This window comes from Apium graveolens, chromosome 6 (genome assembly GCF_009905375.1).
Source record: "Apium graveolens cultivar Ventura chromosome 6, ASM990537v1, whole genome shotgun sequence".
NCBI lineage: Eukaryota > Viridiplantae > Streptophyta > Magnoliopsida > Apiales > Apiaceae > Apium > Apium graveolens.
The window spans coordinates 178907701-178919808 of record NC_133652.1 but is presented as its reverse complement, the minus strand read 5'-3'; the positions used below and the strand labels follow the sequence as shown (position 1 = coordinate 178919808).

Genomic DNA, 12108 nt, shown 5'->3' with positions numbered 1-12108 from the left:
CTTCCTGATGTTGTGGGACAGGACACTACCCATCTTGTTTCTAATCCAAGCATTTTTTTTTTCCTAAACAACACTCTCATCTAGCCCCTAAATTAGCCTCCTCTGGTGTCTCCCAAAAGGCATCAGTTGTAATAAAGAAAAGGCTAGTTAAGAAATCTGTTAAATCTGAACAAAAAACTCTAAAGGCCTTACTAAGTGAGAGTGAGAAGAAAGAAGGATATTTCCCAGTCAGGAAGAGAAGACTGATCATGCATGATGATTCTAATTCTGATGATTAGATGCCCATTGGGTCTAGGTTAAAGATCAAGAAACCAACAATTGCAAATCCTGATGAATTTGTTAACATTACTAATACCAAGGAGCCAACTACTAATGTGAGTGCTCTCCTAAAAAGATTTCAGTGATTAAAGAAACTGATGTGACCAAGATAGTTGAAAAGAGCATCTTAAAAAGAAAATGTGGAGTAGTAGTTGGGTACATCAGAAAGAAGAACTAGGCTCATTCCTTTGCTATGGATGTCAGTCCACAAGAACCTAAGTCTCAAAGAGATTTAGCAACTGTGATACATCCGGTCACACAAGAACTATCTTCTCAAAGGGAAGATACAGACCAAGAGGCTGCATAAATCATTGTTGATTTTTCTCAATGTGACCTTCTTGCTGATTCTAAGAAACTACTGAAGGAAAAGAAGACTCATCAGGGTGAATTGTCAAAGGTAGATGCATTTATCAATGATCCTATTTTTGAGGAGAGTACACAAGAAACTTCACCAACAACTACTGAAGCAGCACATATTCCTCAGGCCCCACAAGAACTGTGGCGCCCTCCAAACCCGGGTCAGAAGTTTGGGGTCCACACACATACTGTTTACAACCTGCTTATAACAATAATAAAGATAATAATAATAATATGCAGTGACCCTACTTACCAATTACCACGGATCGCAACAGGTTAAAGTATGCACACAAGCCAAACACACTAATATATTACATACCGATTAAATCCCAACCATTCAAACTCAAACTGAGTATTAGACATATTACAAACTTTTACAAATTTAGATTATTCCAAAAGAAGCCTACTAGCTCAGCTTCAACAGCCTTAATCCCTAGCTCTCGCACTGGACTGGGGATCCTTGCTACCAACTGGTTCCTTTTTAACTGGAAAGAGTATAAACAAAATCGCACAAATGAGCTAACTAGCTCAGCAAGTCACAATGACAAAACTGAGAATAATGATCATCAAGTGAATATGGTTATGATATCAAGTGAACAATGGATTATGATTTAGAATTGGATACTATACTTTTATTTTAAAACCAAGGTTAGGCTGCTGATCAGTCACGCACTAACCCCGAGCAAAGCATATAGCATTGCTATATCTACTAGATCCAAGGCACACATTGGCCTAACTTGACCATTATATGGTCTGACCACGAATCTGGTCCATAATTTTATATAAACAATCCAATTCTAATATAATAACAAAATTAAACAATAATAAACAATAATCAGAATCATTAACAACAGTGAGTGTTTAACAATAAAAGGGTTTCAACCCTTGTGTGGATCAACAAGGTACTTTCAAGGCTTGGATGTTGGGTAATGAAAGAATTGGATAACAAAGGAATCACTGTTTCAGGATTTCAAGAATTTGGTATTTCAAAGCATAAGATATCATGGGTTGAGTATAAAATAATTCAGTTCAGTATTTGGTATTTAGTTTGTATGTATTTGTGGAGTAGTATCGTAGATTTGTAGTTCGTGTTTGGGTATACAATAATCAATGGCTTAGAAAGAATATGGTTCATGGCTCAAGAATAATAATTGAAATCAGGGTTTAGGTTTCTGTGCTTCAAAGCACTTGCAATGTCAACAAGACTATCAAGTACTACAATATCTCGAGAAAGTTCAGAACACTTGCCTGGTATTAGCTTACTATCCTGCACTCGCTTCTAATCACAATCGTTTTACTCCTCAACTACCTGTTTCCCTTTCCTACGTCTTGCCTCTTCTGCTCACATATTATAAGCATCTATCAATCATCAACTCATAGGATTCTGTTCAACACATACTTCTATCTACCCTTCGTTTTACCCAAATCCGATTAACGGATTGAAAGTTATGCAATAATCAAATAAACACCGAATGTATAGACCGATAGTCAATCAACAAGTCACATATAACACATAATACATCACATAATCAATGACAAATCATTTATAAAGAAGTCTCGGGTTATAAATAGGCTTTCGGGTATTTAAAATGATTTTTTAAAACATTTTTCAGAATTAAAACGGGTCGTTGGATCAATTTCGGGTTAATAAACAGGGTTCGGCTGGCCAATTCTGGCTCCGAAACAATTTTATAATAATTATCGAGCCTTGGAAATAATTTAGAATAATATTTTAAAGCTCGAAACTATTTTTCGGAATTTTTAAATCATTTTTAAATAATTAAATCTAATTAAATAATTAAATAAATCAATTAATAATTAATTAAATCAATTAATCAATTAATTTTCGAATTAATTGACCAATTAATCAATTAAAAATTAACTGAAATTAATTAACTAATTAATTCAGATTTATTTTTGAATTAAAAATAATTTTCAGAATTAAAATACTAATTTTTTTTAGAATTTTCAGAAATTAAAAATGAATTTTTATAATAAAAATAAATAGGAAATATAATTTTTAAACATTTTATATCCTATTTTTGAAAACTTTGCAAACTACAGGAACTAAACTTCACCATCTTCAAAACTACAGGGACTAAACTGCAATTTTGCAGTTCCAGTCGCCGAAAAATCGGGGGTGGCCGGAGAAGACGATCCCGGCGTCCTCACCCCACCAACACCTCCAGATCAACACTACACAACACCAGGAACTTGTTCATGCAATCCAAACATTCTAATCATCCCTGTTCTGGCCGAAAATTGGCCAAGAACATCGCTGGTTTCCGGCGAACATCGTAAATCTTTAAAACACAACTCCCTTCGATTCAAGCATCCTCTGTTAACGAGCTATATATCAATCGATTGCAAATTTCATAAGGAACACAACCCACTATAAATTAACAGCTAATAACGCCTGAATCAAAAACCCCCAAATTTCAATTGAAAACATTCATACGGGTTATAAACCCTAATTTTAAAATTCGAAAATCAAACTCAAATTTGAACATGTTATTGAACTCCAAATCAGACGTATAATATACCAAAATCATCAGGAAAACAAGCTCTACAACATGCAGTCATCAAATCATACAAACAATCATCCGAACAAAAATTCATATTTTTCATAAAAATAATTTGAAAATAAATAAATTTTTAGAAATTAAACCTTTGATTCTGCAGGTGTATGGATTACAGATTCTGATAGAGCTTCTCAAGACCTTCAAATCCAGTACTCGAGCTTTTCAAACAAAGATCAATAACACCTTCAAAAGTTGGTTTGATTCTTGAAACAGTTTATGAATATAGGATTTTTCTCTGTAAAATTATATATTTATCTGTCTGCAAATGATTTTGATACGAAATAAAATACGGTAAAAGACTATTTATATTTACGGAAAATTAGTATCCCGTTGGATCATTCCGGATATAAAATGGTACGTTTATTTGTAAAAACTGATCCAAACGGTATCGGTTTTTAGGATAATTATCCAAATCAGTACAATTTGTACTGCGGTCTTGGTCTCAGCGCCTGGTTACACGTATTACGAAGTGATAATTGTGATAGTTTAATAAAAAAGCTCCCGTTTATCGAAAATACGGGTTTTTATTGATTTACCGAAATGAATACTGTATCGAAAATATTGCGTCAGGACCCGCGCAGGACAAACCGTACGCCGGATCGAAAAAGTCGAAACATGGAAAATGCTCGGAATATTAGAATTAGGTTAGGAAGGAGTTCTCGGAAGAGTTTCGGGTTCCAAAAACATAACAACGGTTGACGTCGGTTGGTTCCCGTTTTTATAAAATAGATTTCAAATACTCGGAAAAAGATTTTAGAAATTTCATATGATTCATAAAAATTCATAAATCAACATAAAAATAGTTAGGAAGAAATGACAATTATCTATATTTTATTTTGGACATATAAAAATTGAAATACTCAATTAATACTATTTTTGAATATTCAAATACAAATTACACTTAACAGTTAATTCACATAATAGATACTGAACACACATATTAATTATTTAATTAGCAAAAATAATTACATGGTATATCCCAGATATTACAAGAACCATCAGTTCAAAGTACTGATGTTGGCCTATCTCATCCTCGTGACAAGTCAAATCCTGATTGTTAGTCCCTTAACAATATAGCAAGAATTACAGAAGGGGGTTGAATGGAATTTTTGAACCTTTTTCTTGAAATAAAAATGTTCAACTCGATTATGGATATATTTGTTTTGATTAGCACAATGCGGAATGTAAACTTGAATGAATCAAAACATAAGTAATTAAAAACAAGAGTCTTTAAAAACTTTCTGGTGGATTTAAACAATTCCACCAGAGATATATTTAATATATCGAGAGGACTCTGTGTGCAGAAATGCTCACAGCTGCTTACACAAAATAGAACTGCTAAGAACACAGGAAATGCTAAAGATAGTGCTTACAAAGATTTCTCTGTTGTTGTTTCTTAGCTATCTCAGTTATTTTTCTATTTGCTACTCTCTTGGTTTATATATTACCAAGATTACAAAGTCAAAAGAACTGAACAAATATAAAATCTAACATTCTTGATCTTTGCTGCTTTTCGTCCTCTATTACCCAGTTAATGGGCTTCCACAGTGTACTTGTATCCAACTCAACGGTTGTGTGTCAGCTTTCACTGTTCAACTGATGTTTGAATCTTGATATGATCATCTGTCGACTTCAGATCATCCGTCGATGACTTAATTGATCATCCGTCGACTGCTATGTTAAACATCCGTTGATAGTCATTTGATCATCCGTCGAAGCTTTGTTAAGCATCCGTTGGTAGCTATTTTGGTCATCCGTCGAAGCTTTGTTAATCATCCGTTGGTATCTATTTTGGCACTTGACTTCATTTCACTTATACAGAATTACAAGACATTGCTTATATACAGTTAATCAACCAATTCTGCATATCTAGTTAAAGTCAACATGACTTATATGCTACTCCAGATTCTATACAAAGGTGCATACAACACTGTGCTACAAACTTATTATTACATAAGCTACTCACTCGATGGATAATAAGTTAATCATCCGTTGGGACTATAATGAGTCATCCGTCGGGACTATAATTCTTATCCGTCGAGTGCTACATTATTTCAGTAAGTAAAATCTACTTAGATGTTTTGTTTAGGTAATCATCAAGTACACAACATATTCACAATAATCTCCCCCAATTTATGTCTACTGGAATTGTAGCCATAAATTAAGAGATACTTGATGATAACAAAACATCTTAAACATATATCTTTAAAGATAAGCAGATAAAACTGAAAGTGCTTCAATTTAAACAAAAATGTACAAGGTTTGGCTCACAGTCAGTTCAAGATGCTCCTCTAGTCTGAGCAGAATTTTCTAGATTCTTGAAGGTCTGGATCTTCTTCCAAGCTTTCTGTTATTTTCTTCAATTTGATTCTGGAGCTGTCTGTGGAATTCTAATTCATCAGATTCTGAGAGATCTAACATTTCTTGCATTTCCAAGAGAGTCTCATTGCTAGAGATACTCAATTGGTCTTCTAATTTGAAGAATCTTCTCACACCCTTGTCATCCATGAATTCCATCAGCCAGTAGGGCCTTAGATGCACTCTTCTCCCTGTGTATGGGATGATAAGAGTTTTGGGTAGTGCATCTTTGGCTCTAACACTCCTTAGCTCTTCAATCTTCTTCAATACTAATCTTCTTGCAGTTACATTGAACCCAAAGTTTTTCTTGAAGGATGAATAGACTTTGATCAACACAACTTGGCTTTCTTGAAGTATCCTATGAAGAGGCCACTGAATCTCCCTTCCCCCTTTGTACTTGAACACCAACCTTTCAGGTAAGTTTCTGTATGCATCAATTGCCCTTACCTCATCCAGCTCCTCCAGATAAAGGTTTAGATCTGAGAATTCTTTGATGTCACACAAGTACAAGTAGTCTCCCCTGTTGACCTTGGGTTGAGCTTTGACTACTGACTTGGATTTGAGAGGTGACAGCTTCACTTTCTAGACTGCCCTTGATTTTGTCCTTCTTGGCTTAGTAAGAATTGGCAAGTTGAAGTCAGGAATTGGTAATTTATCCCACTCTATTGGCTCATCCTTTGGCACAATAGGCTCTCCATGTATGTTCCTGTAGGGGTCCACCACCCTTATGTCTTCAAACACCACAGAGGGGTGATAAGTGGATTTTATATCCACTTGGAATGCTTTATTATAAGCTTAAATTGGTGTTTTGGACTCAAGTTGTTGGTATTTTGATGTGTTTTGTGTTATTGCATTTCAGGTATCAGATAAATGAAGAAAAGAGCTTTTAAAGGAAATATGATGAAAAGTGTTCAGAATTGGAAGCCAAGGCCATTGTCAAGTTGTAGAGAATCTCAATAGCTTCGCGTGGGCAGTTGAATCGCCTAATTCTGACGAGTAGAACTCAAGTTATGGTCAAAACAAGATTCATCAGAATATTTTTTCCAAACAGTAGCTGAGCGCCCGCTCAGAGAGCTGAGCGCCCGCTCAGGAGAGCTGAGCGGCCGCTCAGGGCGCGGCTGGTCGCTGATTTCGCTGAAAATGCTTTTTTTGAGTAGAATTTGACGATTTTAAGGGTCCAGGTCCACTAGGGGCGTATATATACTTAAAAAAAAGGGTTTTCATCATCCGGGAAGATTGGGATACCAAGGAGAAGACCTAGAAGCACAGAACAACTCTGAAAAAGAAGATCTTGTTTTCAACTTGTGATTTTTTGAATTAGTTGTAACTTTGGATGCTCGTTTTCGTTCTTGTTGAACTTAGATCTCGTTTATTCGTACTTTGATTATTATTTAGTTTATTAAGACCTTGTTTTATACCATGCTTTTATTGGAACCCATGGTGACGATGAGTTCGATTATGGGCTAATCGTTGTCATGGGATTCTAGCGGATTTACTTATGGATTTCAATAGTTAATTATTTCAATATCTTGGTGTGTGGTGATTGATTGATATCCTAGTATTGGTTGTGCTTATTCATCTTTATGTGCGTAGCTAACATATAAGATAGCGTGTTAATCTCTATTAAAGCGACAGTGAATATAGAGGTTTAGAACTTGCCATGCTAGCATAGGTTCATGTATTTGTTATGCATGATTCGTAGGTAACTCTAACCGTTTTACTTTCCCTATGTAATCAAGATAGATAACTTGTGTTTAAACCATTATGTTGTCAAATTCTATAGACATATAGGGTCTCAATATAATTGGTGCCTATTCAGCTTCTATCTCTTTTGTGGATGTCTGGTAGAATGGTACTCGTGCAACGAAAGTTGGCGTTTATCAGTTTCGTGTTATCTGATTAGTGTCATCACCATCACATGCTAAGGTTAAGAACAATAAGGCTATTGAATGAAGTATTTAATGAAGTTAGGATCCCGTGTTTGTCATATATAGTAATTCAACTTCAATTCTCTTAGTTAATGTTATTTAGTATAATCTCTTAATTTAATAAAAACCCAATTTGTTATTTGTCTTAGCATTGAGCGATAACCATACATTGTTGCATAGGTGCATAAATTGAACTTAACCTAAACCAGTCTCTGTGGGAACGAATCTGATTTATATCTTATACTACTTGCGAACGCGTATACTTGCGTGAATATTAGCGCGTGTTTTCGCCCTGACAAGTTTTTGGCGCCGCTGCCGGGGACTCAGTGTTAATTTTTAGTTTATGTGCTTGTCATCAGTGGTTGTTAAAGTTCAGTGACTCGGATTCTTTTACTTTCACGGTTTACTTGTTTGTGTTTCAGGTACTCATTACAATGGGAGATCCAGTAGCACGAACGAGAGCTTTGATGGATTTTTCTCAACCCAAGATCAATGACATTCGATCTAGCATTGTCCGGCCAGCTGTCACAGCTAATACTTTTGAGATCAAGCCTGGCATAATTCAATGGGTGCAGAATTCAATCCAGTTTGGGGGTTCTCCAACGGAAGATCCCAATACACACATTAGGGATTTCATAGAGATCTGCGACACCTTCAGGTTCAATGGTGTTTCTGAAGATGCTGTGAAGATGAGACTGTTCCCATTCTCTCTGAAGGACAAGGCTAAGAGCTGGTTACACTCTCTACCAGCTTGTTCGATTACTACTTGGGAGGATCTTGCTCAGAAATTCCTTACTAAATTCCTCCCTATGGCGAAGACAGCTGCAATCAGAAATGCTATTACTCAATTTGCGCAGCAAACGGGAGAATCGCTAAGTGAAGCTTGGGAGCGCTACAAGGAGATGCTTAGGAACTGTCCTCATCATGGAATTCCTGATTGGATGATCATCACTTATTTTTACAATGGGTTGGGAGCACAGTCCAGACCCATGCTCGATGCAGCATCAGACGGAGCATTATGGGCAAAGAGCTATAAGGAAGCTTATGATCTAATTGAACTGATGGCTGCTAATGAATATCAGTATCCAACCCAGAGATATCCACAGGGCAAGGTAGCAGGAGTTCTTGAAGTGGATACAGCTACGGCTATCACTGCTCAACTAAAGGCGTTGTCTATGAAGATCGATTCTCTGGCTAACTATGGTGTTAAGCAGATAATTAGTGTTTGTGAGCTGTGTGCAGGTCCGCATGCGACAGAATAATGCGCTATATCTAGCGACTCAGCTCAGTTTGTGAGCAACTTTCAGAGATCGCAGCAACCAGTTCCAGACACTTATCATCCTGACAATTGGAATCATCCTAACTTCAGCTGGAGCAACAATCAGAATGCGATGTAACAGCCATTCCAGCAGTTTGCAAATAAGCTATTTAACCCTCCTGGTTTTCAGCAACAATTTACACCAAGACAACAACTCCAACTTCAACAACAAACTAATGACGCAGGTCTATCTTCGAATGAAAAATATGAATTGGAGGAGTTGAGGCTTATGTACAAAAACCAGGCTCTTATATGCCAAAGCCAGGTTGTTTCTATCCAGAATCTGGAGAACCAAATAGGACAAATTGCTAATGCCTTATTGAATCGACCACCAGGAACACTTCCTAGTGATACAGAAACAAATCCAGGCAAGAGGGAAGTTGAAGAACATGTGAACGCCATCACCTTAAGGTCTGGAAAGGTCGCAAGCCCCCAAGTTCAGCAAGACGAAGAGCCAGAAAAATCTCAAGATTCAGAAAATGCAGTTGTGGCTGAAGAAGATGTGCAGAAGGAAGTAGAGGTGGAACCAAGGAAGACTACTGTGGAACACACTCCTCCTGAGGGTAATACAGGGGAGAAATAGATTTATCCTCCACCTCCTTTTCCTAAAAGGCTGCAGAAGAAAAAGCTGGATAAGCAGTTTGAGAAGTTTCTGGAGGTGTTCAAGAAACTTCATATCAACATACCTTTCGTTGAAGCTCTTGAACAGATGCCTAGCTATGCGAGGTTTATGAAAGGTATTCTCTCTCGAAAAGTGAAGCTCGATGACTTAGAGACCGTTGCTCTAACGGAGGAATGCAGTGCTGTGCTGCAACAAAAGTTACCTCCGAAGCTTAAAGATCCTGGAAGCTTCACTATTCCTTGTACCATCGAAAACTTGTCGTTCGACAAGTTTTTATGTGATTTAGGAGCTAGCATCAATCTGATGCCCTTATCTATCTTCAAGAAGCTTGGTCTGCCTGAGCCAAAACCAACATACATGTCATTGCAACTAGCTGACCGTTCCATCGCTTATCCACGAGGTATAGTGGAGGATGTCTTGGTCAAGGTGGATAAACTCTTCTTCCCTGCTGACTTTGTAATTCTTGATTTCGAGGAAGATAAGAAGATTCCCATCATCTTGGGAAGACCATTCTTGACTACAGGCTGAACTATGATCGATGTGCAAAAAGGAGAGCTTACGATGAAGGTTCACGATCAAAATGTCACTTTTAATGTGTTCAAGGAAATAAAGTTACCCACAGCTAAAGAGGAGTGTTTTAAAGTAGAGCAACTGCAGGTTTTGAATGCACCTCCGTGGAAGAGGAAGTTGGATGTGCCATTCGATTCTCTTGGGTTAGCAGAGCTGAAAATTTCTCAGGAGCGTCTCGAGCCGTCTATTGAAGATGCTCCCACACTTGAGCTCAACCCACTACCAGATCACTTGAGTTATTCATTCTTAGGTGCACCCCCTGACAAGGGATTGGGATATATCTTTGATGATGTAGAGGGTAGCCGAACGGATCCTCCAGTGCCTATAGAGGGTTCTTCTCATGTGCAGCAGGTAGTTGATAGGACTGGTGTTGGTGATGAGCAGTACAGGCGAGTAACTAGGCGTATGGAGGCCATGCATGACATTCACCGTCATTTTGCTGAAGATTTGACACACGCTTTCGGTACTATTTTCCGAGCCACTAGTGGCGAGGTTGATTGGCCACCTGATCCTCCACCCGACGAGTGTGAATCTCCCGCTAATTAGGTATGCCTGAAATCCTTATTATTGCCTTTGATGAGGACATTGAAAATTTTAAGTTTGGGGGTGATAATGTAAGGATTAGTAGTGTGTGTCCATATAGATTCATATAGCTTCATGTTGCATGTTTAGTTGTAGTTCATTCATATTTTTGTATGATTGTTCATTTAGGACATATTTGTTTGTTTTTATGTAATTTCATATAGTTGCATTTGCATGCATATTTAGCATGATCCCTTAAGATGAACTATGATATTTGATAAGTTGATGTTGATTTCAGTGTGGTGATGACGAATAGAGGGATGTTTAAGTCCTAATGAATTGATTTGCATGCCAGAAACAAATATTGTCACAAAGTCTTATAGGGTTGCTTTTGATCTAGATCATGATCATACTTGTTTGTTGTTGAGATTTAATCACTTGGTTATATTTAGAATTTGTGATATTCTCGTAGTGACGTAAAAACACTGATTCTTTTTATCTGGAGAAAAACTTGAATTTCATTGCTAGTTGTTGTAAGGCTAGGTGTCAAATGGCTAGTAGCCGGCTCATATTTTTATGAGTAGTCTAGGGTTGAATGAGATGGAGCGAAACGCACTCATTCAGAAATTGTTGAAAAAAAAGAAAAAAAAGAAAAAAGAGAAAAAAAAAGAAAGAAAAAAAGTATGTGTTTATGCATAATTGATCAAGAGTGAGCTCTTTAATACTCGAGTTATTAAGTTCTAGGGGACTTTGTGCCTAGTGACCTAAGGCTTTTATAGTCTGGGATCCGCTAACCTAACGCTCGCTACATGGGTATTATTGCATAAGTCTTTTGGGACCTCATTCATTGCACGGTCAAATAAGCATCTTTGCTATGTGTTCAATAATAGTGTGAATCCTTGAATAACTCTAGTAGAAAGGAGGTGTTGTGAGTCATAATACGTTTATTGTCTATTCTGTTTATAAACTTTTGATTGTTTCAATGATAGATAAGTTAGGGTTATTGATCTAGTATCGAGAGTATATCTGTTAAGCATCCACACACGCACGTTTCTGGTTTGTGAGTTGGTTTGTGGGATTTATTCAAAATCTGTTTCAAGTTATTGCATTCTTAGAGGCATTGACTTATTCATTTGGTTATGGTTATTCTGAGGGGATCGATTGCATTATCATTTAGTTGCATTCACGTAGTTGCATTCATGCATTAGGTTTGTTTTGTAGTTTTGAGTATGTTTATGCTTGGGGACAAGCATCGATTCAAGTTTGAGGGTGTGATAAGTGGATTTTATATCCACTTGGAATGCTTTATTACAAGCTTAAATTGGTGTTTTGGACTCAAGTTGTTGGTATTTTGATTTGTTTTTATGTTATTGCATTTCAGGTATCAGATAAATGAAGAAAAGAGCTTTTAAAGGAAATATGATGAAAAGTAATCAGAATTGGAAGCCAAGGCCATTGTCAAGTTGTAGAGAATCTCAATAGCTTCGCGTGGGCAGTTGAATCGCCTAATTCTGACGAGTAGAACTCAAGTTA

At 36.9% G+C, this 12108-nt stretch overlaps 1 non-coding gene across 1 annotated transcript; it reads right to left on the bottom strand.

The window, feature by feature from the left end:
• Positions 1-8367: 8367 nt before the first annotated feature.
• Positions 8368-8474, bottom strand: LOC141669962 (small nucleolar RNA R71). The gene has a single exon (XR_012554215.1). It is a non-coding gene; the product is annotated as a small nucleolar RNA R71 (small nucleolar RNA).
• Between the last annotated feature and the right edge of the window lie 3634 nt (positions 8475-12108).